The 21781-nt window shown below is 44.1% G+C and overlaps 1 pseudogene; it reads right to left on the bottom strand.

Annotated features, from left to right (window-relative positions):
• Nucleotides 1-2285: 2285 nt before the first annotated feature.
• LOC136646103 (5S ribosomal RNA) lies at nt 2286-2405 on the bottom strand (annotated as a pseudogene).
• Nucleotides 2406-21781: the final 19376 nt, after the last annotated feature.

Genomic DNA, 21781 nt, shown 5'->3' with positions numbered 1-21781 from the left:
GCACTTATGAAATATGTGTGTTATCTTCCTTGTGTCCTACAACAGGTCCAGCAAAAAAAAGAAAAAAAATCAATTGCGTACATTCTTTGTGGCAGAAAAGGGCAAAATGCTGGAAGAAAATAGCAAAGCAGCTAGAAAAAACTTGAAAATGAGTGCCACACATCATTGCCAATTTGCACCTTACCAGAAAATGAGAACACAACTGAAGTCAGCCACAAATAAAATCTGGAAGTCAATGGGGAGAAAACAGATGCATTTTAGCAGTGAATTCACAAGGGAGCTCCTCCCTGATTTAGGGTACAACTTGTCGGAGGAAAAAGTCAGGGTTTTTTTTTTTTTCCTTGACATTATTAGATCAAAACAATATCTCGGCAATAGACAGTATTTATTAGCTTGTAACGTTGGAGATAATGATCCCATTCAGTCAGCATTCATGAATTATTCAGCAGTCCCAACTTCACATAATTCCTGGCTTTACTTTTTAAACCAGTAAAGGAATGTTTTTGGAGGGGGAGCGGGGGGGGGGGAGTGGAGTTGGTGCGGAAGAAAAAGAGACAGACCATAGTGGGCAGAAAAACAAAGGAGAATTTGCTGCTTTTGTGCTGTGTTCCATGTGGCAAAGGAGACGGTGGGTTTCCGTTCTCCTTAAAACCTCTTTTTTGAAATTAAATGCTACCTAAATAAATCTGAAGCCATGTAACAGAGATTGAATCTGAATTATTAGCACATGTTGCAAAATTATTAAGGATTTTGCCACTACTGTATATGTTATTTCATATTGCTGCTACTCCCAGTAGCTGGGAAATGACTGCTCTTTTTTTGGGTGGGGGGGGGGCTGTTTTACAGCAAATACATTTATTTTTTCACCTTTCTATGCCGCTCTTCCTACAAGAAGCTCAGGGCAGTGTACATAGCTCCTTCCCTTCTTTTGTCCTCACTTTGTGAGGTGGGTTAGATTAAGAAATAGTGACTGGCCCAAGGTCACCGAGGAAGCTCCATGGCTGAGAGGGGATTTGAACCTGAATCTTCCAGGCTTAAGTCCAATTCCCAAACCACTACACCAACCTTGCTCTCATTTCCCAATAATGCTTCACCAAAACCTAATGAAGCTAATGCACCTGCTCTGTATTTCATTTCCCATTACTACTTAATCCTTGCCAAAGGACAAGGATGTGAATATCAGAAAACCATTTATGACATATAGGGAATCCAACCAATATGGGAGTATACTGGAGGTACAATGAAGGCAGGTTCACGCAAATCCAAGGTGAGGCTAACTGCTTTCTGATGGTTACTGAGGGTTCCACTACCAGCTATGAGATGCCCCAATGGACCTAGTGCAGTGCAAGTCTGGAAGGAGTTATCAAACATTTATTCAAGTACATCTGAAGGCACATGATAACAGCCACTGTGTTCAAGCTAAGCAGGCTTGGATTTGGCCAGTGCCTAGAAGAAAGACCATGCCCACAGCTAGGCTGTTTGCCTCTTATTGATTTCGATGGCATGAGAAGTTGTTTGGTCCAGCAAATTGTAACTGAGCCTGGAGCAAGTTTGAAGGCAACTTCTGTCACATGTGGTCTTGGGAGTCAACTGCAGATGACTAAAACGATCAGTGACCTGTGGACTGACTTATTTGTAACTTTGCATAAAACACCCAGCATCATTTTTCATTCACCTCAGCTGAAGAGTAACATGATGTCACCTCTAAGCAAAGGCAAATAACTTTTATATTTTTCCAGGTCTTTAAAAATATTATTGGAATTGGGCTTCTTGCTGCTGCTGCTGCTGCTGCTGCTGCTGCTATGTTTTGAGAGCCTCTGCTGTTTTAGAGCCCAATCCTGAGCTCTCCAGAGCTGGCAGTATGCACGTATCACTGGCTCTGGCTGTAAAACACATTTCCGTCAGCTGGAGAACAAGGAGCGCCGGTGCTGGGCCAGCACCAGTCAGCACTGGGCCTTGGCACCAAGAAGCTGTCACTGAGGAGCAGCTGGTGGTAACGCAGCTGCTAAGTGGTGAAGCTTCTCAGGGTGGACGGAGGAGGGGAGAGGGTGGAACTGGCAGTGGGAGGGGAGGACTGGGCCTGTGACGGGGCGGAGATGGCAGCAGTCTGCCGCTGTATCCTATGCTTCCTCCCTGGCCATGGAGCCCTACATGTTCTGTGCCTGCTCAACAGTGGACGCCGAGCCACGGAGACCCATTGGAGCCACAGCAGCTTTACCTGAGGAAAGGAAACAAAAGCCTTGCTGCCTGTAGGATGGTTGGCAACCTTCAGTCTCTATGGTATAAGCCTACAGCACCTGATATTCCCAGGCGGTCTCCCATCCAAGTACTAACCAGGCCTGACCCTGCTTAGCTTCCGAGATCAGACAAGATCAGGCATGTGCAGGGTAACAGTTGCTGTCTGTAGGATACAGTGGCAGCCATTTCAGTGCCAGTGTTCCTAGGGGTGCGGAAGAGCTTAGGACCAGGCTGCTCATTTGCTTCCTGGTTTGGATACATTGTTTTTATCTGCTTACTGATGTTTGTGAGCCACCTGAGGGTAGAAATAATGATGGATGGGATATTTTTTTTTTTAAAGTAATCAATAGATCTGTGATTTAACTTTTCAAATGAAATAAGGATTCGAGGCATAACTGGGAAATAACTCCTGGAAATTAATATGAAAAAGAATTTGAAGAATTAAAAAGAACTGTACAAACCATTTAGCAATCTACCATGATTTTGGATTCGGACCCTCCTCCCCCAATATAATGTGTGGGATGGGCTGTCATACCTGGGCTGTCATTAAACTTTTCTGCTCACTTCTCTGTTTTCTCATGAAGACAAATGAAGGGATTGCACATTTGCAAGAACTGCAAAATAAGAAATTACTGCAGCTCGTATCCCTTATCCCAGATTAGATTTTTCCGCAGCAGCATGGCTAAGTATTTACATTTGATGTCTAAAAAGAATGGCTGGATTAAGCAAAATTTGTGCTGTGATGTTTTGTAAATTTTACTTATGATACAGTAAGCCTTTGGAAATTGAGGGCAGGTCCTACTCTGTCCTGTCGCAACTGTGAATCTCCCAGTTTGCTTTAACGGGAAAAGAATCCGGCCCTAAGTCACTAAATAACATTTTCCATGGTTATAATTAATAACAGAAGTCTTGAAGTGAGGAGAAATTAGGGGTTTACTTTTTGTCTTGCAACTTTCCAGAACTGCAAGTGGATTTACAAGAAGTCAAATAATAATCTGGAACACGTTCACAGATGACAAGCTTTAAAAAAAAACAACAAAAAAACCAAAGCATATCCAGGGCTTTTGGCTGAGCAAGAAACTGCAGGATGGATTAAAAATATAAAAGGTAAGTATTATTGATTGGGGGAGGGCTAGGAAAATAATATGCAAATTGCCAAGATCAGAAGTCCTGGTGGATAGATTTTTGAAAGAATGTGCACAGTGGGAGAGGGTTGCTGAAGTCAAATGTCTGAAACAAGACTGGAAAGGGGAAGGGTGGTTTGTAAAATATGTATTTCGCCTTGTCTTGGCAATAGATAATGAATGCAAAGCTTCTTCCATGGGTTTAAAGCCCTGATTGCTGACACAGGAAAAATAGAACATTTTGTGAAAAATAACAACATGTTGATCCTATGGAGGTTTTATGGTTTTCATAGAAAAAAGGAGCTAGGGTGATACAAACCTTAGTAACTTTTAATAATTAGGGTTGAGCTGACTATAACTTGGGGGTGATCTATTGTTTAAGACTTCGCATATAATCAGTCCCAGGTTTGGTCTCAAGCATCTCCAAGTAGGGTTGGAAAACAGCCCCTATCTGAAACCCTGGAGAGAGGCTGCCAGTCAGTGTTGACAATATTGAACTAAATAGACCTTGTCTTGTCTTGTGTGCTCCCTGAAGCATTTAATTGGTCACTATGAGATACAGGAAGTTGGACTAGATGGGCCTTTGGCCTGATCTGTGGGGCTCTTCTTATGTTCTTAAGGCTTTGACTCAGTGCAAGGCAGTTTCATATGTCACAACTGCAAATGTTTAATGCAGCCGTGCTCTTGAGTTCTGTTTGAGGGATAGTTCTAATGTAACACATAGAGGATGTATTTCCACTGTGACGTATAAATCTGATGATGTATTGAATAGAGAACATCAGGAAATTTTCCCATTACCATGTGGAAAGATTATTAACATAATTTTTAACTTTTCTGTTTTAAAGTGAGGGTCAGAAGGCTGCTAAGGGCTGACTTGGACAATTTGTCCAGGCTGGCCTAACTCACACACAATTAGATGTGTATAGTACATGAAGACATCCCACTTCCTCTTCCAGTGCACAGTTCCCCTTCTACTAATTTTGTGGGTGCGTGGGGGTCATCTGATCCAAGCCCTCACTTATGATCTAAACATTCTTCGGGTTGTTGCCTTTCAAATGACTGAAAGGGGGAAAAAATGTTATAGGCATGTGCAAGAAGAATAATCATGTCAACCTAATCCTATATGTCATTCATGACAGTGGAACTCATGTTCCATCATCGTAAATGGTGTGGCGCTACCATAAATGGTAGTGTGAAGGAGTACCGCGGAGTGCAAAGGAGATGCCAGCAGAAATGACTGATGGCTCCCCACACATGCCAATGGTCCACCACACAGCAGGTAAGATGCAGCAAGGCAGCTCAGGGTGGGGGGTGGGCCAAACCAAGGGGTGATTCAAGGGTGGGAGACAGATCTTGGTGGCAGTTGCACATGCTGGATCCTATCTCTCTTTTCTGGCCCAGAACCACTTCCTTCCTCTCCTCGGACTTGCACCAGCAAAATAGCTGGCATGGGCCAGTGGAGACACACAGACAATCAGAAGGCCTACAGAGAGGCAAGTGAAAAAAAAAATACCTTGTGCTGGCCATCCTCATAGCATGCACTGTGTGCCCCATCAGCATAGCTGCATGCTATGCAGTGGCAGGGGATAAGACTGAGCAGTTAAATTCATTACCAATGATTATTTTTTATTCCTTTCATTTCAATTTTTTATTTTGCTCTTATTTTTTATTCATTTTCATATATTTTATTTATTATATTTCTAAATAAAAACACTGGTTGTTTTTTTTTTGTTTGTTTATAACAGACAACTCCTGCTCACAACCCCACTGCACTGCAGTCTCATTGGGAATATCATTTTGATGAATTTACAGCACAATCCTATTCTATGCTAGCGTTGCCTACGCTGTCCCACTGATGCTGTATCCTGACCTGCGGCTGCCAGCAGAGGTGGGTGCTGTGCAGGAGAGGGGGGGGGAGTAAAATGGAGGTGGGGAGGAATAGAGGGTGGGACAGGTCCAAGAGGGGGGCAGGATCAACAGAGGCCTCCACTGTATCGTATCCTCCCTCCTGGGCCTGGAAGCCCTACACAGGACTTTTCAGATTTGCACCAACTAAATAGCCGCATTGAGCAGGCTGAGACTCACCACGGGGTAAGGGGAAATATATCCTCTGATCCCAAGGAGACCTCCAGCCTGCTCCTAACCTGCACTGGATACTTGGCCCAGCTGCACCAGCACAGGTTAGGATTGGGCTGCCCGTTTAATAATTGTGCTCTCACAATACAGTGCTGTCATTGGGCACTGGGAGTAAAAACCATGGCGGCTTCTGTGAACTAAATGTCAGTCCCAGAAAGCAGAACCCCCATTTGTTGTAATTCCTTCTTTGGTGAATCTCTTTTGAAACAAATGCACAAATAATGCATTTGTTTCAAAAATGCATTATTTATATCCATTTCAGTCTAAAAACAAATGAACATGCCTAATTTTTTTTTTACAGTTACATTGCATTACTTTATATTTGTAAGCCACTACTCTTCTTATATAATGGTTATACAAGGTTATTCCTTCTTAAGACCTAGCCAAGTATTCTTCAACTTTTTTGTGCTGCAACATACATACATACATAAGAAACTGTGGCTCCTCCACTGATCCTCCCCCCCTCCCAGGACCCAATCTGCCCATCCGATTTCCCCCTACCTCTTGTGTCTCCACAACAACCCTGCGAAGTAGCAACCTGAACAGGGCCTGCCTTAGGAGCAGCAGGGCAAGACAGCGAGATGAGGCTGTGCAGCATTATATCAAGAACTTAGTTTTGATATGGCAGCACCTTTATGGGATTGGGTCCAAGCCCCCCCTCTTGCACAGGCTTTGAAAGGTTGCTGTGACCCCCCAAATGAAGCTTCACCACCCCATTGGGGTCACAACCCATAGGTTGAAGATCACTGCTCTAGCCAACACTAGAAGCGGTCTTAAATCAGGCTGAATATTCTCACTAAAAGTGTCTCTATGATCTGTTCTGTTTCACTGTACCTTTCGTTAGTAACATAGGTTCATTATATCAGTTGACTTTTACATTATAAATTGCTTCATGGATGTTTTGCACCTTGTAGTTATGAATTCCAGCACAATCTGATTTATCATAACATTCAGTGTTTTAAGACAGACTATTAGAAGCTAATTTTTATGTTTACCCGAGTTGCAGGACATAAAACACAGTAAGGCACTGGCGAGAGATGTTCTGTTGGCTGAAAAAAGATATTTTCAGTTATCCTGTTTTGTCTGGAGGCGACTCACTGGAATTGCTGCTGTTACAGGGAGAGACTGTGGCACAGTGGTGGAGCATCTGGTTTGTATGAAGAAGGTTCAAATGCCACCATTTCCAAGGTGGACCAGGAAGAATGCAGAGAGTCACCACCAGCCAGCATCAACAATACTGGGCTAGATGGACCAATGGTCTGAGTCTGAGTCAGTCTAAGGCAGCTTCCTCCGTTCCTAATTGCCGCTGGATGGCATGCTCTCAGAGCATTCTTTTCTTCCTGACAAGGAGCAAAACTACTTTGTGCCGATATTTTCTGAGTAATAATAGTGGTAGGTCCCGCTAGCAAGACACAATTGCAGCTAATATGGCCATTTTTAGCATTGTTGAATTTTCAATAGCAGATAATTTAGAGTGCACATTATACTGGAGTCCACTGAGCATAGAGGGAGAGTGGAATTAAAATTAGGTTCTCATTTTTTAATATTATTTAGGTTTTTGTTTATGAAGTGGTCTTTGACAGAAGTTGGGTCTCGCTTTGGAATGCATTCCTAAGGAACAGAGCTGTTGACTGTCTTAGAGTGGAACGATTTTGCAGGCTGCTCACCTTGACTTAATGTGTTTTAACCTTTTTTTTTTTTTTTTGGTTGTTTTCTGGATAGACGTTGACATGGGTAGATATTTGCCATGAATTTGTATGCATAGAGCTTGTCTGCACCTCCTAAGTTTCGAATCATCGTGTTGCAGCTTAACTCAGCTTTCATAGGCTTTTCTGTTGTGTATTTGTCTGGGTCACTACTGTCACCTCAGCATTTGTGGCAAATACATATTATCTGCTACGTGAAAGAAACGGGACCAAAGACATGACAGCAGTGACATACATCCAAAAACCGTTCCCTGAAACTTGGCAGCAAATTATGAGAAGGGGAAAAAAGTGGAAATGGGGAACTAATGATGTTGCCATTTTGTGTTGCATGTTTTCTTACAGTTCCCAGTAAAACCATTGTAATAATCTGCAGCCCATTCTAGACAACAATACTTCGGCCTCAGAGCCCTCAGGTAGTAGGCCTCAGCCAGCCTTACACCTCCCAATGGGAAAAGATTAGTTCCGATAATTACTTTAGAGTTTTGAGTTCTTGTCACCATTTCACTGACCAAGAACAGGTCTGGAGTCTTCCTGAAAAAAGACAGAGCACCATTAGTATCAAAGTCTCAGAAAGACCAGACAATTTATACCTGTTTGTATACGTTTCTCACCTGTAGGAATTCCAATTAGATGGAATTACCACCCCAATTAAGCAGCAGTCCTTGCCATTATGTATCATTAGGCTTAATTTGGTTCCCTGGGAAATGTCCCGTTTAAACAAATTCCATAATGAAAGTGCTTGCAATAAATGCACTATCTCATATCTGAATTTTTGTATGTTTGATAGGTGCCATGGTCATTTTGTTTAGAATTGAGACACCTTTCTAGTCCTCCTCTTGCCATAGCAGTAGGAATTTTCTTCTATTTTTTATGTCATTTGATGCACGCCTGATTAACTATTCAAATTTTTTTTTTCTCTTCCAGGTCTGACTGTCATTTTGTTAATGATTCACAAAACATTTCAAAACCTATCAATCATCGATCAGACCCAAAGTGATTGTACTAAGCCGAAAGAATGGTTGGCACTGACTTTCTGGATAGTAAGTACGTGCACAGGGTAATAACAAAAAGTAGAAAGTGTCGACCTCTTCTTTTAAAAGCACCCTATCCAAGCATGTACATTGTTGTATTGTATATGAATGGAAACCCCCCATGGAAGGGAGATAAAGGAATTGTGGGAATTGTTTTGAGACAGTCGTGAAACACTTTGCCATGAGCTGTATAACTACACAGCCCCATCTGCAGTTGGCAGCCATGAAATGTGTAACATAAGGAAATGTGCAGCATGCATAATTATAATGTCCAAAGCCTTTGCGGCTCAGATGAAGGTTGTGTACTCTCATGAGACCAGACGATCATCTGAATTCACAATGAGTGCTACATTCCCTGCTATTTAAACCTATTGAAACCTTGTTGATGACTATACTGGAATTTGCTTTTTTAACACATTTAGGGCACAATCCTATGCATGTCTACTCAGAAGTAAGTTCTTTTGTGTTCAATGGGGCTTACTCTCAGGAAAGTGTGTATAGGATTGCAGGCTTAATCAAATATTCTGTGCTACAATTCACCTGTTTCATAATCTTTTTCTGAACTTCTTTCAGACTTGTGATGGAAGTCTCCTGGGACCAGGTGGGACTCACTGCCTTGGTTCCATATTGGAGGAAAGCTGGCAGAAGCTTCAGAAGTCATGGGTGTGAGCATGGTGAGGAAAGAAGATTCCTGAGCATGGGAGTCTGAAAGGGAAGAGTGGGATTAATTGCACCCTGACATGGCTCCTACTGTTTTGGAGGTAAGGGCATCATCAGAATGCTGCACCATCTTGAGATCCTGTAGAATTTAAAAGTTGTGCGACTTGGAGACTTTGCGGGTGATAGAATGCAGGTACTGCTGATGCTTAGTGGCTAATTATATAAATATTAAAGTCACCCAGTTAAAGAAATCTTTGTCAATCATATGAAATTTTGTGTAACAATCAAATCCACATATGAGAAAAAAATAAGAGTTTTTATGAAAATGCTTTGTTTTTGGAATTAGCACATATCTGTTACAATATGCATCATCTCAGACAATCCATCCCCCCTTCTCTCACATGCAGATTGAAGATGACACTGCCACCTGCACTTTATCTTTTTAAGTAATTGTAGTTAAAAGAATTAACACCTTGGAAAAAAATGTATTCTGCCTGATTCAACATGGGCACCTTTTAATCCCTTGCAGCACAATCCTATGTATGTCTATTCAGAAGTAAATTCCATTATGTTCAATGGAGTTTATGGCCAGGAAAGTGTGCATAGGATTGTAGCCTTTATTTGAATTGACTACCAGCCAAATACTATGCCCAACCAGTCCATAGTATGCAGCGGATCAGGTGGGGGGCTGATCAGATGACTAGTGAGAGGTAAGTAAAAATATCTTTCCTTCCAGTAGGCTGCCTGATCTCCAATGTGTCTCCTCAGACCCAAGCCAGCTATTTTGCTGGGGTACGTCTGAGGAGAGGAAGGGGTAGGTCTGGGCCAGGATAGTGGGATAGGATCTGGAGTGCATGACCAGCGCTGAGATCTTCTCCCTCCTATCCTTGTACTGTCTTCTGGTTCGGCCCACTCCCCACTTCGAACTATCCCCTTACCCAGGCTGACAGAGCGTCTGTGTGATGCTGGTGTGTGCACATAGCCTCCAGCTGTTTCTATCTGTGGCTCCATTGTGCACGATGGTGGTGCAATGTTTGCACCATCGTTGGGTCACTTAAGGCATATGGAATCACTGGGTCACTTAAAACTTGGGCCATAAATCTGAAATGTTATGAACATGTACCTGGGAGTAAATTCCACTGAACTCAGTGGAGCTTACTTCAAAGTAGACAACCTAGGACTGAACTGTAAACATGGAATCTCTAATACAGGCATGCCCCTGCATCTGTAAGGGTTCCGTTCCAGAACCCCCCCACAGATACTTGAATCCGCAGATACGAAGTGACATCCGCCCACAGCCTCTGCTGGACTGTGAGGAACGTCCAGAGGCGAGGAGAGCAGAGTTGCCCTCACCTCCAGAGGGTATGCACACTGGAGGGGCCTGCAGACCTGGTCTGCAGATAAGTGAATCCGCGGATATGGCATCCGCAGATACAGGGGACCCCTGTACATATATTTGTAAATGTATTAGTAAATGTAGTTTGCACTCTGAAAACAAATGGCTACCAGTGCAGAAAGATCTCATAAAACTTGAAGATAAAGCAAAGAAGGGTACTACATCCAATTTTATCACCTGTAGCCTGTCATACTCTCACACTTACATTTTGGGCTTTCCTCCCCCAATACCAGATTGGTTCAAGTGTGAACCAGGATTTCAACACAGATGTACTTTCATTTGCTCTGTGCTGAGGTAGTCTTCCATTTTTTTTTTTAAATACTGCTCTGTATTTTATATAATTTGCCTTCTTAGTTTTTATTATGGTGTGATTGCTGCTGGTTTGCATAGGGGAGAACATAAGAATATAAGAACATAAGAACAGCCCCACTGGATCAGGCCATAGGCCCATCTAGTCCAGCTTCCTGTATCTCACAGCGGCCCACCAAATGCCCCAGGGAGCACACCAGGTAACAAGAGACCTCATCCTGGTGCTCTCCCCTACATCTGGCATTCTGACGTAACCCATTCCTAAAATCAGGAGGTTGCGCATACACATCATGGCTTGTACCCCATAATGGATTTTTCCTCCAGAAACTCGTCCAATCCCCTTTTAAAGGCATCTAGGCTAGACGCCAGCACCACATCCTGTGGCAAGGAGTTCCACAGACCGACCACGCGCTGAGTAAAGAAATATTTTCTTTTGTCTGTCCTAACCCGCCCAACACTCAATTTTAGTGGATGTCCCCTGGTTCTGGTATTATGTGAGAGTGTAAAGAGCATCTCCCTATCCACTCTGTCCATCCCCTGCATAATTTTGTATGTCTCAATCATGTCCTCCCTCAAGCGTCTCTTTTCTAGGCTGAAGAGGCCCAAACGCCGTAGCCTTTCCTCATAAGGAAGGTGCCCCAGCCCCGTAATCATCTTAGTCGCTCTCTTTTGCACCTTTTCCATTTCCACTATGTCTTTTTTGAGATGCGGCGACCAGAACTGGACACAATACTCCAGGTGTGGCCTTACCATAGATTTGTACAACGGCATTATAATACTAACCGTTTTGTTCTCAATACCTTTCCTAATGATCCCAAGCATAGAATTGGCCTTCTTCACTGCCGCCGCACATTGGGTCGACACTTTCATCAACCTGTCCACCACCACCCCAAGATCTCTCTCCTGATCTGTCACAGACAGCTCAGAACCCATCAGCCTATATCTAAAGTTTTGATTTTTTGCCCCAATGTGCATGACTTTACACTTACTGACATTGAAGCGCATCTGCCATTTTGCTGCCCATTCTGCCAGTCTGGAGAGATCCTTCTGGAGCTCCTCACAATCACTTCTGGTCTTTACCACTTGAAAAAGTTTGGTGTCGTCTGCAAACTTAGCCACTTCACTGCTCAACCCTGTCTCCAGGTCATTTATGAAGAGGTTGAAAAGCACCGGTCCCAGGACAGATCCTTGGGGCACACCGCTTTTCACCTCTCTCCATTGTGAAAATTGCCCATTGACACCCACTCTCTGCTTCCTGGCCTCCAACCAGTTCTCAATCCAGGAGAGGACCTGTCCTCTAATTCCCTGACTGTGGAGTTTTTTCAGTAGCCTTTGGTGAGGGACCGTGTCAAACGCCTTCTGAAAGTCCAGATATATAATTTCCACGGGTTCTCCCGCATCCACATGCCTGTTGACCTTTTCAAAGAATTCTATAAGGTTCGTGAGGCAAGACTTACCCTTACAGAAGCCATGCTGACTCTCCCTCAGCAAGGCCTGTTCGTCTATGTGTTTTGAGATCCTATCTTTGATGAGGCATTCCACCATCTTACCCGGTATAGATGTTAGGCTGACTGGCCTATAGTTTCCCGTGTCCCCCCTCTTTCCCTTTTTAAAAATAGGCGTGACATTTGCTATCCTCCAATCTTCTGGTACCGTGGCCGTTTTGAGGGACAAGTTGCATACCTTAGTCAAGAGATCAGCAACTTCATTCTTCAATTCCTTAATAACTCTAGGGTGGATGCCATCAGGGCCCGGTGACTTATTGATCTTTAATTTATCAATGAGGTCTGAAACATCTTCTCTTTTAACCTCTATCTGACTTAACTCCTCGGTTAGGAGGGGCCGTTCGGGCAGCGGTATCTGCCCGAGGTCTTCTGCCATGAAGACAGAGGCAAAGAACTCATTTAATTTCTCTGCCATCTCTAAGTCTCCTTTTATCTCCCCTTTCCCTCCCTCACCATCCAGAGGGCCAACCGCTTCTCTGGCGGGTTTCCTGCTTCTAACATATTTGAAGAAGCTTTTATTATTCCCCTTAATGTTGCTGGCCATGCGTTCCTCATAGTCTCGCTTGGCCTCCCCTATCACCTTCTTACATTTCTTTTGCCACAGTTTATGTTCCTTTTTATTCTCTTCATTAGGGCAAGACTTCCATTTACGGAAGGAAGCTTCCTTGCCCTTCACAGCCTCTCTAACTTGGCTGGTTAGCCATGCAGGCACTCTCCTGGATTTAGTGGAACCCTTCTTTCTTTGCGGTATACACCTCTGCTGGGCCTCTATTACTGTTGTTTTAAGCAGCCTCCATGCACTCTGGAGAGACTGGACTCTTTTTACCCTCCCTTTCAACCTCCTTCTAACCAGCCTCCTCATTTGAGGGAAGTCCGCCCATCGGAAGTCAAGGGTTTTTGTTAGAGATTTGCCTGGTATTCTTCCCCCAACGTGCACGTCAAAACGGATCGCAGCATGATCACTGTTCCCCAATGGCTCAGTAACGTTTACATCTCTAACCAGGTCCTGCGTACCGCACAAAATTAAATCCAGAGTCACCTGTCCTCTGGTGGGCTCCGTGACTAGCTGATCTAAGCCACAGTCATTTAGCACGTCAAGAAATCCGGTTTCCTTATCGTGACCAGAACACAAATTGACCCAGTCAATATGAGGATAATTGAAGTCCCCCATGATTACAACTCTGTCCTTCCTTGTCACCTCCCTGATCTGTTTCCTCATTTCAAGGTCCCCATCAGATTTCTGGTCTGGAGGACGATAGCACGCCCCCAGTATTACATCGCTGCACAAGCCTGGTAATTTAACCCACAGAGATTCTACGGTGGAGTCGGACCCACCTTCAATCTCTACTATGCTGGATTCTATCCCTTCCTTAACATAAAGGGCCACCCCACCTCCAACATGCCCCTGCCTGTCCCTCCTGTAGAGTTTATAGCCCGGGATTGCGGTATCCCACTGATTCTCCGCATTCCACCAGGTTTCCGTTATGCCCACTATGTCAATATTATCCCTTGTCACCAGACATTCCAGTTCTTCCACCTTTGCTCGTAGACTTCGGGCATTCGCATAAAAGCATTTATACATGGAATGCCCCAGGATGGGCTGCTTATTCGCTCCTTTGTCCCCGCATCCTCTCATTGTGCCAAACCGTCTATCACATCCCATCACCCTACCTTTCCCAATTTCTTCTCCTACCCTGCCTTTGTCTTGTTGTTCTCTAACCTCCCCATCCTCATCCCATAGGGATGAGGAGTCCCGAACTGGATGCCCCTCGGCTTCTGTCGGCCTTCCCCCAGGGATCAGTTTAAAAGCTGCTCTGCCACCTTTTTAATGTTATTAAAAATTAATTACAGGAGGGAGGATTTTAAAATATGACTCTCTACCATGGTCAGAAGTTGAACATCTAGAATGTTTTTTCCAAGTGCTACCGCAACGTCAGGTAATCAGGGAATTCAGGAAAAGAATCTGGGGACATGTGTTGCTTGCCTCTCCTATGAGGTAAATGTTTAGTCTTCTAAGCTCATTTCTAGGCACAAAGTTTGCTGGCATCCCTATTTTATATTCATGTTAAGTTGACATTCAGTGTAAGACCTAAACTAGAAAAGTGGTTCTCAAATGTTGTAGCACCGGTAGCCACTTTTAAAAATAACACTCTGTCACAGGGGTGCTGAAACCCTGGCCTGGGGGCCACTTGCGACCCTTGGGGGCTCCCAATCCGGCCCCTGGGGAGCCCCTAGTCTCCAATGAGCCTCTGGTCGTCTGGAGACTTGCTGGAGTCCATGCTGGCCTGACTCAACTGTTCTCAGTGTGGGGACAACTGTTCGACCTCTCACCTGAGCTGTGGGACGAGGGCGCCCTCCACTACTTGCTGTTTCATGTCTGTGATGCAGCAGTGGCAGCGAAGGAAAGGCTGACCTTGCTTTGTGCAAAGCCTTTATAGGCCTTGAGCTACTGCAAGACCTTCATTCATTCATATAAGTTCCATCTCTAATATATTCATTTATGTAAATTTATTCAAATTTGAAATGTAAATTAATTCTTTTTTTCCCTGCCACCAACACAGTGTCAGATGTGGCCCTTCTGCCAAAATGTTTGGACACCCCTGCTCTATCAGGACCCACCTATCTTCTCAAGACTTACAAAAGGTGATCTAGAAAGAAATAATATTTTATTTATTTATTTACAAGTAATATTTTATTTATTTATTTGCAAAAAAATCTCAATCCATTTCTTGTAATGAGGCAGCTCTAATGAGTAGCCTCAAGGCTTGAAGGGCTTAGTTATGTGACCCAGCCTTCACCCCCCACTCCCCTTCCTGTCACTGAGGAACTTGGAAGAAATCACACCAGAAAAAGAAGGCTCAAATATTTATTTCCCTTGCAAGCTTGCAAACTGAGGCAGCTTGGCTGTTTGCAGGGCAATTAGCAGCGATCTTGCTAACTGCAGGAGCTCAGCTCTTTGCAGGGTAGTTTGCAACTATCTGATTTTTTAATAGCCTCAGGGCTCTTCAGGCAATTAGTTTTCCATCACCTGTGTTTCTACTGGAGGCTCTGTGGGACCCACCAGAAACTGGATCCCCTTTAAAAGGGGATTGGACAAGTTTCTGGAGGAAAAATCCATTACGGGGTACAAGCCATGATGTGTATGCGCAACCTCCTGATTTTAGAAATGGGTTATGTCAGAATGCCAGATGCAAGGGAGGGCACCAGGATGAGGTCTCTTGTTATCTGGTGTGCTCCTTGAGGCATTTGGTGGGCCGCTGTGAGATACAGGAAGCTGGACTAGATGGGCCTATGGCCTGATCCAGTGGGGCTGTTCTTATGTTCTTAAGTTCTTATCCCAACCCACAGTTTGAGAAAAGCTGAACTAGAAAAGGAAGAGCGACTTTTCTGACATTAAACATGTCCTATAAGGAGAGAAAAACTTCTGTAGCTCAAACAGGCTTATTTAAAACCAGAGCTTTTGATGTTATAATGTGCAGTCTAAATTCAGTAATCCCCCCTCCCTTATGCATAGAAGAGTCACTTAAATGAGTAATAAACATAACAATGAAAATAACTGCCATGAAGAGCATGACTTATATCACACTTAATGTTTCAGTGGGTGCTGGCAATGCACGTTAAGCTAAATGAATTTAATTTGTGTTTGCATGTCGGATGTTTAAACATTTTGTTACTTCTGGCGCCAGGTCAGAGCTGCCTCTGAAATGAGAACATCTAAAAAAGATCAAAGGAATGCAATGTCCATGTTTTTAGCACCCCTTTGGAGATGTTTATCTGAACTGTGATCTGGATCCTGTGCATGTACACAGCCATGTTCCAGAGTCATCCATACCATGCACACCACCCTGCATGAAAGTTGCGATGCACAAAGAATTTTCCCCCCTGAGTTTTTCGTATTTCCCAGCTCACTACCATTGCACAGAGGAAAGTGGCTTCAGCCAACTCAGTTCACTGTAGATAATTTGGAGTTTTCTCCAATAAAGCATTTGCAATAGAAAAGAAAACTTCCTTCTGTTTGACTCAGACTATGTTTCCAGATGTTCAGGTCAAAGGTTGGAGATAAAAGTATCAGGTTTTGGCCTATACTAACTGGAATCCAGGACCAAATGTCTGAGTTCTTCCCTGGAGGGGGGTTCCTTTGTACTGGTTTAGTTTCCTTCTTTAGTCTCTCCCAGTAAGAGGTCCCATTCCAGGCTGCTGAATTATGATACTTCACATCCATCATTTAAAACATTTCTTAAAACCTTGCATTTGGTGTTTAACACTTGACTGCATTTCTAGCCTTTTAATTATCCCTTTCAAATGACAATTTCACGTTTTGGAATGTCTTAATGTCTTTCCTGCGGAAGCTGGGTCCGTACGGTGGGGGAAGATACGTTCACTCTAAGAATCCTGCACCATCTATGTCAGCAAAGTTATCCGTCAAAGCAAACAAAACAAACTACATGATTTAGAAGTAGCCAATAATAAAGGTAAATGATATACATTCCCTTGGTTTCTCTCCCTCCCTCTCCCTCTCCCTCTCTCTCTCTCTCTCTCTCTCTCTAGTTGATATTTATGCACTTGAGAATAAGGAAATAAGTAAAATTGGTAAGCTCAACAGATTCATTCAGAATTTTAAAGATTGGTCATCCTGGGATGACAATTCTTTTCATTGCTTCCCACCTCTCATTTTGTTTTTCACATCAGTTAACTCTACACCAGCGTTTCTCAAACTGTGGGTCGTGAACCAATTTCAGGTGGGTCCCCATTCATTTCAATATTTTATTTTTAATATATTAGACTTGATGCTACTATAGTATGTGACTGCATCTGGAGAAATGTTACAGACCTGTACTTTTAACAAGCTACTATGTATATTCTTTTAACAATGATAGTAAATGGGACTTAATCCTGGGTAAGATCGCAGCCTAGGATTGTTCAAAATTTTCCTGCTTGATGATGTTACTTCCAGTCATGACATTACTTCTGGTGGAAAATCCTGACAGATTCTCATTCTAAAAAGTGGGTCCCAGTGCTAAATGTGTGAGAACCACTGCTCTACACAGTTTTGCAAGACCCGATGCCAGCACCTGCTATTATAGATTTTTCAAACTGAAGAAAGTATTGTCACATATATCTTTCTATGTAACTCACTATGGAGGAAAATTATTATTATCGGGGAGGGGGCAGTTTATCCATGAAGTGATTGCATTCAATTGTCTTAGGAATGCATAAGGCTGTTAGCTGGGCTGGGCTTGCATGGAGGCACAGGTTGTATAAACTATTGTCTCACATGGATGTTGTAAATAGACCACTTCACTTCAAGTAATAGCAGTGCAGATTATGGCAGATGCAACTTTTATAGAATGATGGGGTCAGGTGGAAAACACTCTTAAAAACTCAATCCTAACAAGGGACTGCGCCGGTGGACTGTGCATTCCCCTGGCACACTGTGGCGCACTTTATGACAGGGCAAGGACCAGAGCATTCCTGCTGGCACTGGTGGAGTGACTGAGCAGAGTGGCTGAGGCTTGCTGGAGCAGGTAAGTGCAGTGCAGGGGTGGTGGTGAGAGGGAGAGAGAGTGAGTGGGGCAAGGGTGAGGGAGGAAGGGTGCTGACAGGGTGAGGGGTGGGCAGATTGGACCAGGAAGGGACAGGATTGGTGACAATGGTGCGCACCGTATCACCCTTCCTGAGCCTGCTATCTCTGGTGCAGATCCAATTTGACCCATTGCAGCTGCTGGGGTTTATCCCATAGCAAGGGAACAAATGTCCCCTTACTTCAAGGAGTTAAAAATCCTTTGTGGAATGAAGTTTAACCCACGCTGGCACTGCTGTTTGGGGGTTGTTAGGCTGCAGTCCTATATACATGTGCCCGGGAGTACACCCTGTTGAACATAGTGGGACCTACACTATGTACAGTGGCCCCTTGGTTATCTGCAATGGATTCATTCCCGGACCCCTCACAGGTACCAATTTCTGCGTATAATAGAATCAGTTGAGAGGCCTGGCTGAAAAACTGGAAGTGCCTTTCAGAAGGTTCTGCAGGCCTTCTGAGGTGTGGGAAAGCCACATGCAGCCTCCCCATGCATCGGAAGACCTCCCTGGATACAACTTTCAGTCACATCCAGCAGATCCTTTGAGGTCCTCCAACCTGGGCTTGTGATCCACATTGAGTCAAATCTGTGGATCGCAAACCCATTGATGATGAGGGTCAATTGTATAGGATTGCAATGTCACTGCACTTAATTAAGACCTATCTCTTCATCTCAAGTGTTGGGTTCTGAACGAATCAGTGGCAGGAGCCAGCTGTGCAGAATATTGATTGGCTAGATCCAGTCAGAATTATCTTCCATCCCCTCATCCCCACAGTACTTTTACATAAGAAGTCACAAACCCAGTGAAACTATAGTAATGGTTTTGGTTGCATGCTGGTCTATCTCATAGTTCATGAAGAACGGGGGCGACACTGCACAGGACCATGTTAAACTGGGAACAGGAAGGAACACTATAACTTCCTGGAGTCTGAGGCCCCTTGTATTATATTTATCTGCGTGAAGATGCTCAGACAACATGACAAAAAAAAAAAAAAACATTTGGAAACAAAATAATAACAAAATAAAATAAATGAAAAACAAAAAGAGTGACAGCAGGAATAGTCATAACAAGAACAATACCAGAGGCCACATTAAGTGAACCCTAAAGCTTTCCTATAAAGCAAAGTCTCAGCGGGATGATGGAAAGCCAACAGTGAGGTGGACACAGAGCATCTCTGCCCTAGCCCACTTTTCTCCCCATAGGGACCCAAGGGACTTTCCTTTCCACTTCCCCTTTGGCCTCATTCCCCTCTTTCTGTTTCAATCCAGATAGTGGGAAGATAAGAGGCTGGCACATCATCAAGTAAGGGAGGGGGGCAGGATTTGGCATAGCTCCTTAGATGTGGAGAGGTCTTGGACCAGTCCTGGGTGAACCTGAAAACCTTTTTGAGAAGGGCATTCGACAATCTAGGCACAGCAGATTAGGCCCTTTTGTTCACTGGCACCACTTAGGCAGCAGGGGTGTCATCAACAAAAGGCCCTCTGTTATTGAATGGATGTCCCAAGCAGGTTCATACAGGGAGGGGCAGTCCTTACAATGGTATGTACATGTGTTATTTGAATTATGAAGGTAGTCTTGCATTTCACAACAATGTCAGCTGGAACACTGCACCTGTTTTCAACCTCCATGTATCTCTGTGCGCATGGCATATCCTTATGTGGGTTTTTATGATCTCAGTATCCATCTTCACACACAGGGGGAGATTAGAAGAGCAATAGATGCACAGAAATATATTTTCATGCAAAAATTTCCCTTGCTGAATTGGATCATAAGTATTTTATGTTTACAGAATTGTGAGTTAATGAATGATTTTTTTGAGAAATCGGCCTTCACACATGTGCTCTTTATCTCCCTGACTTTCTCTCTATATTATTATACATTACATATGCACAGCATCCAGAAGACACATTAAGAAACAGAAAGGAAAGACAAATTACTGCCCATTTGTAGGCAACAAAGTGCTTTTATAAATTGGGGTGTGTGTGTGGAGTAGGCAATGGATTTTTACAGGAAAAGCAGTCCACTTTCCTCAGTATGACTGTATATGAAAACACACACACACAGGCATACAGATTTAGTTACTCAGAAGAACATTATAAGCCACAAATTCCGAAGTAAATTAATAATCCATTGACTGGAATCTTAAATTGCTTTTTAAACACTTTTAAAAAAGATCTCCACAGGTTGTAACCGTATTTACAATTTACCACCAGCTAGTATACAATATACTGTAATAGAGAAGGAATTTAACGGAAAAGAATTTGCATTCCTAAGTCTCGGACACTTTCAGCAAGCCTGGAAATGCAGTAATATTCTAAATCGATGGCTTACTTGTAAAATTCAATATCAGTTATTAGGGGAAGGGTGGACTTAACTCTTTGGAAATTTTTGTATTGGCAACCTTCAGTCTCGAAAGACTATGGTATCGCGCTCTGAAAGGTGGTTCTGGCACAGCGTCTAGTGTGGCTGAAAAGGCCAATCCGGGAGTGACAATCCCTTCCACACCGGGAGCAAGTGCAGTCTGTCCCTGGTCTGTCTCCCTGGCTATGGGCCTTCCTTCTTTGCCTCTTAGCCTCAGACTGTTGGCAAAGTGTCTCTTCAAACTGGGAAAGGCCATGCTGCACAGCCTGCCTCCAAGCGGGCCGCTCAGAGGCCAGGGTTTCCCACTTGTTGAGGTCCATCCCTAAGGCCTTCAGATCCCTCTTGCAGATGTCCTTGTATCGCAGCTGTGGTCTACCTGTAGGGCGCTTTCCTTGCACGAGTTCTCCATAGAGGAGATCCTTTGGGATCCGGCCATCATCCATTCTCACGACATGACCAAGCCAACGCAGGCGTCTCTGTTTCAGCAGTGAATACATGCTAGGGATTCCAGCACGTTCCAGGACTGTGTTGTTTGGAACTTTGTCCTGCCAGGTGATGCCGAGGATGCGTCGGAGGCAGCGCATGTGGAAAGCGCTCAGTTTCCTCTCCTGTTGTGAGCGAAGAGTCCATGACTCGCTGCAGTACAGAAGTGTACTCAGGACGCAAGCTCTGTAGACCTGGATCTTGGTTTGTTCCGTCAGCTTCTTGTTGGACCAGACTCTCTTTGTGAGTCTGGAAAACGTGGTAGCTGCTTTACCGATGCGCTTGTTTAGCTCGGTATCGAGAGAATGAGTGTCGGAGATCGTTGAGCCAAGGTACACAAAGTCATGGACAACCTCCAGTTCATGCTCAGAAATTGTAATGCAGGGAGGTGAGTCCACATCCTGAACCATGACCTGTGTTTTCTTCAGGCTGATTGTCAGTCCAAAATCTTGGCAGGCCTTGCTAAAACGATCCATGAGCTGCTGGAGATCTTTGGCAGAGTGGGTAGTGACAGCTGCATCGTCGGCAAAGAGGAAGTCACGCAGACATTTCAGCTGGACTTTGGATTTTGCTCTCAGTCTGGAGAGGTTGAAGAGCTTTCCGTCTGATCTGGTCCGGAGATAGATGCCTTCTGTTGCAGTTCCAAAGGCCTGCTTCAGCAGGACAGCGAAGAAAATCCCAAACAAGGTTGGTGCAAGAACACAGCCCTGCTTCACTCCGCTTCGGATGTCAAAAGGGTCTGATGTGGAGCCATCGAAGACAACAGTGCCCTTCATGTCCTTGTGGAAAGATCTGATGATGCTGAGGAGCCTGGGTGGACATCCAATCTTGGGGAGAATCTTGAAGAGGCCGTCTCTGCTGACCAGGTCAAAAGCCTTTGTGAGATCTATGAAGGCTATAAAGAGTGGCTGTCGTTGTTCCCTGCATTTCTCCTGCAGTTGTCTAAGGGAGAATACCATATCAGTGGTGGACCTGTTGGCTCGGAATCCACACTGCGATTCTGGATAGACGCTCTCTGCAAGTACCTGGAGCCTCTTTAGTACAACTCGGGCAAACAGCTTTCCTACAACGCTAAGGAGAGAGATGCCGCGGTAGTTGTTGCAGTCACCCCTGTCACCTTTGTTCTTGTACAGCGTGATGATGTTTGCATCCCTCATGTCTTGAGGTACTCCACCTTCTCTCCAGCAGAGACAGAGGATTTCATGCAGCTCAGTGACGATGATCTCTTTGCAGCATTTTAGGACTTCAGCAG

Source organism: Tiliqua scincoides, chromosome 3 (assembly GCF_035046505.1).
Source record: "Tiliqua scincoides isolate rTilSci1 chromosome 3, rTilSci1.hap2, whole genome shotgun sequence".
NCBI lineage: Eukaryota > Metazoa > Chordata > Lepidosauria > Squamata > Scincidae > Tiliqua > Tiliqua scincoides.
Note: the sequence above shows the minus strand (reverse complement) of the source record. Positions and strands in the feature narration are given on the sequence as shown.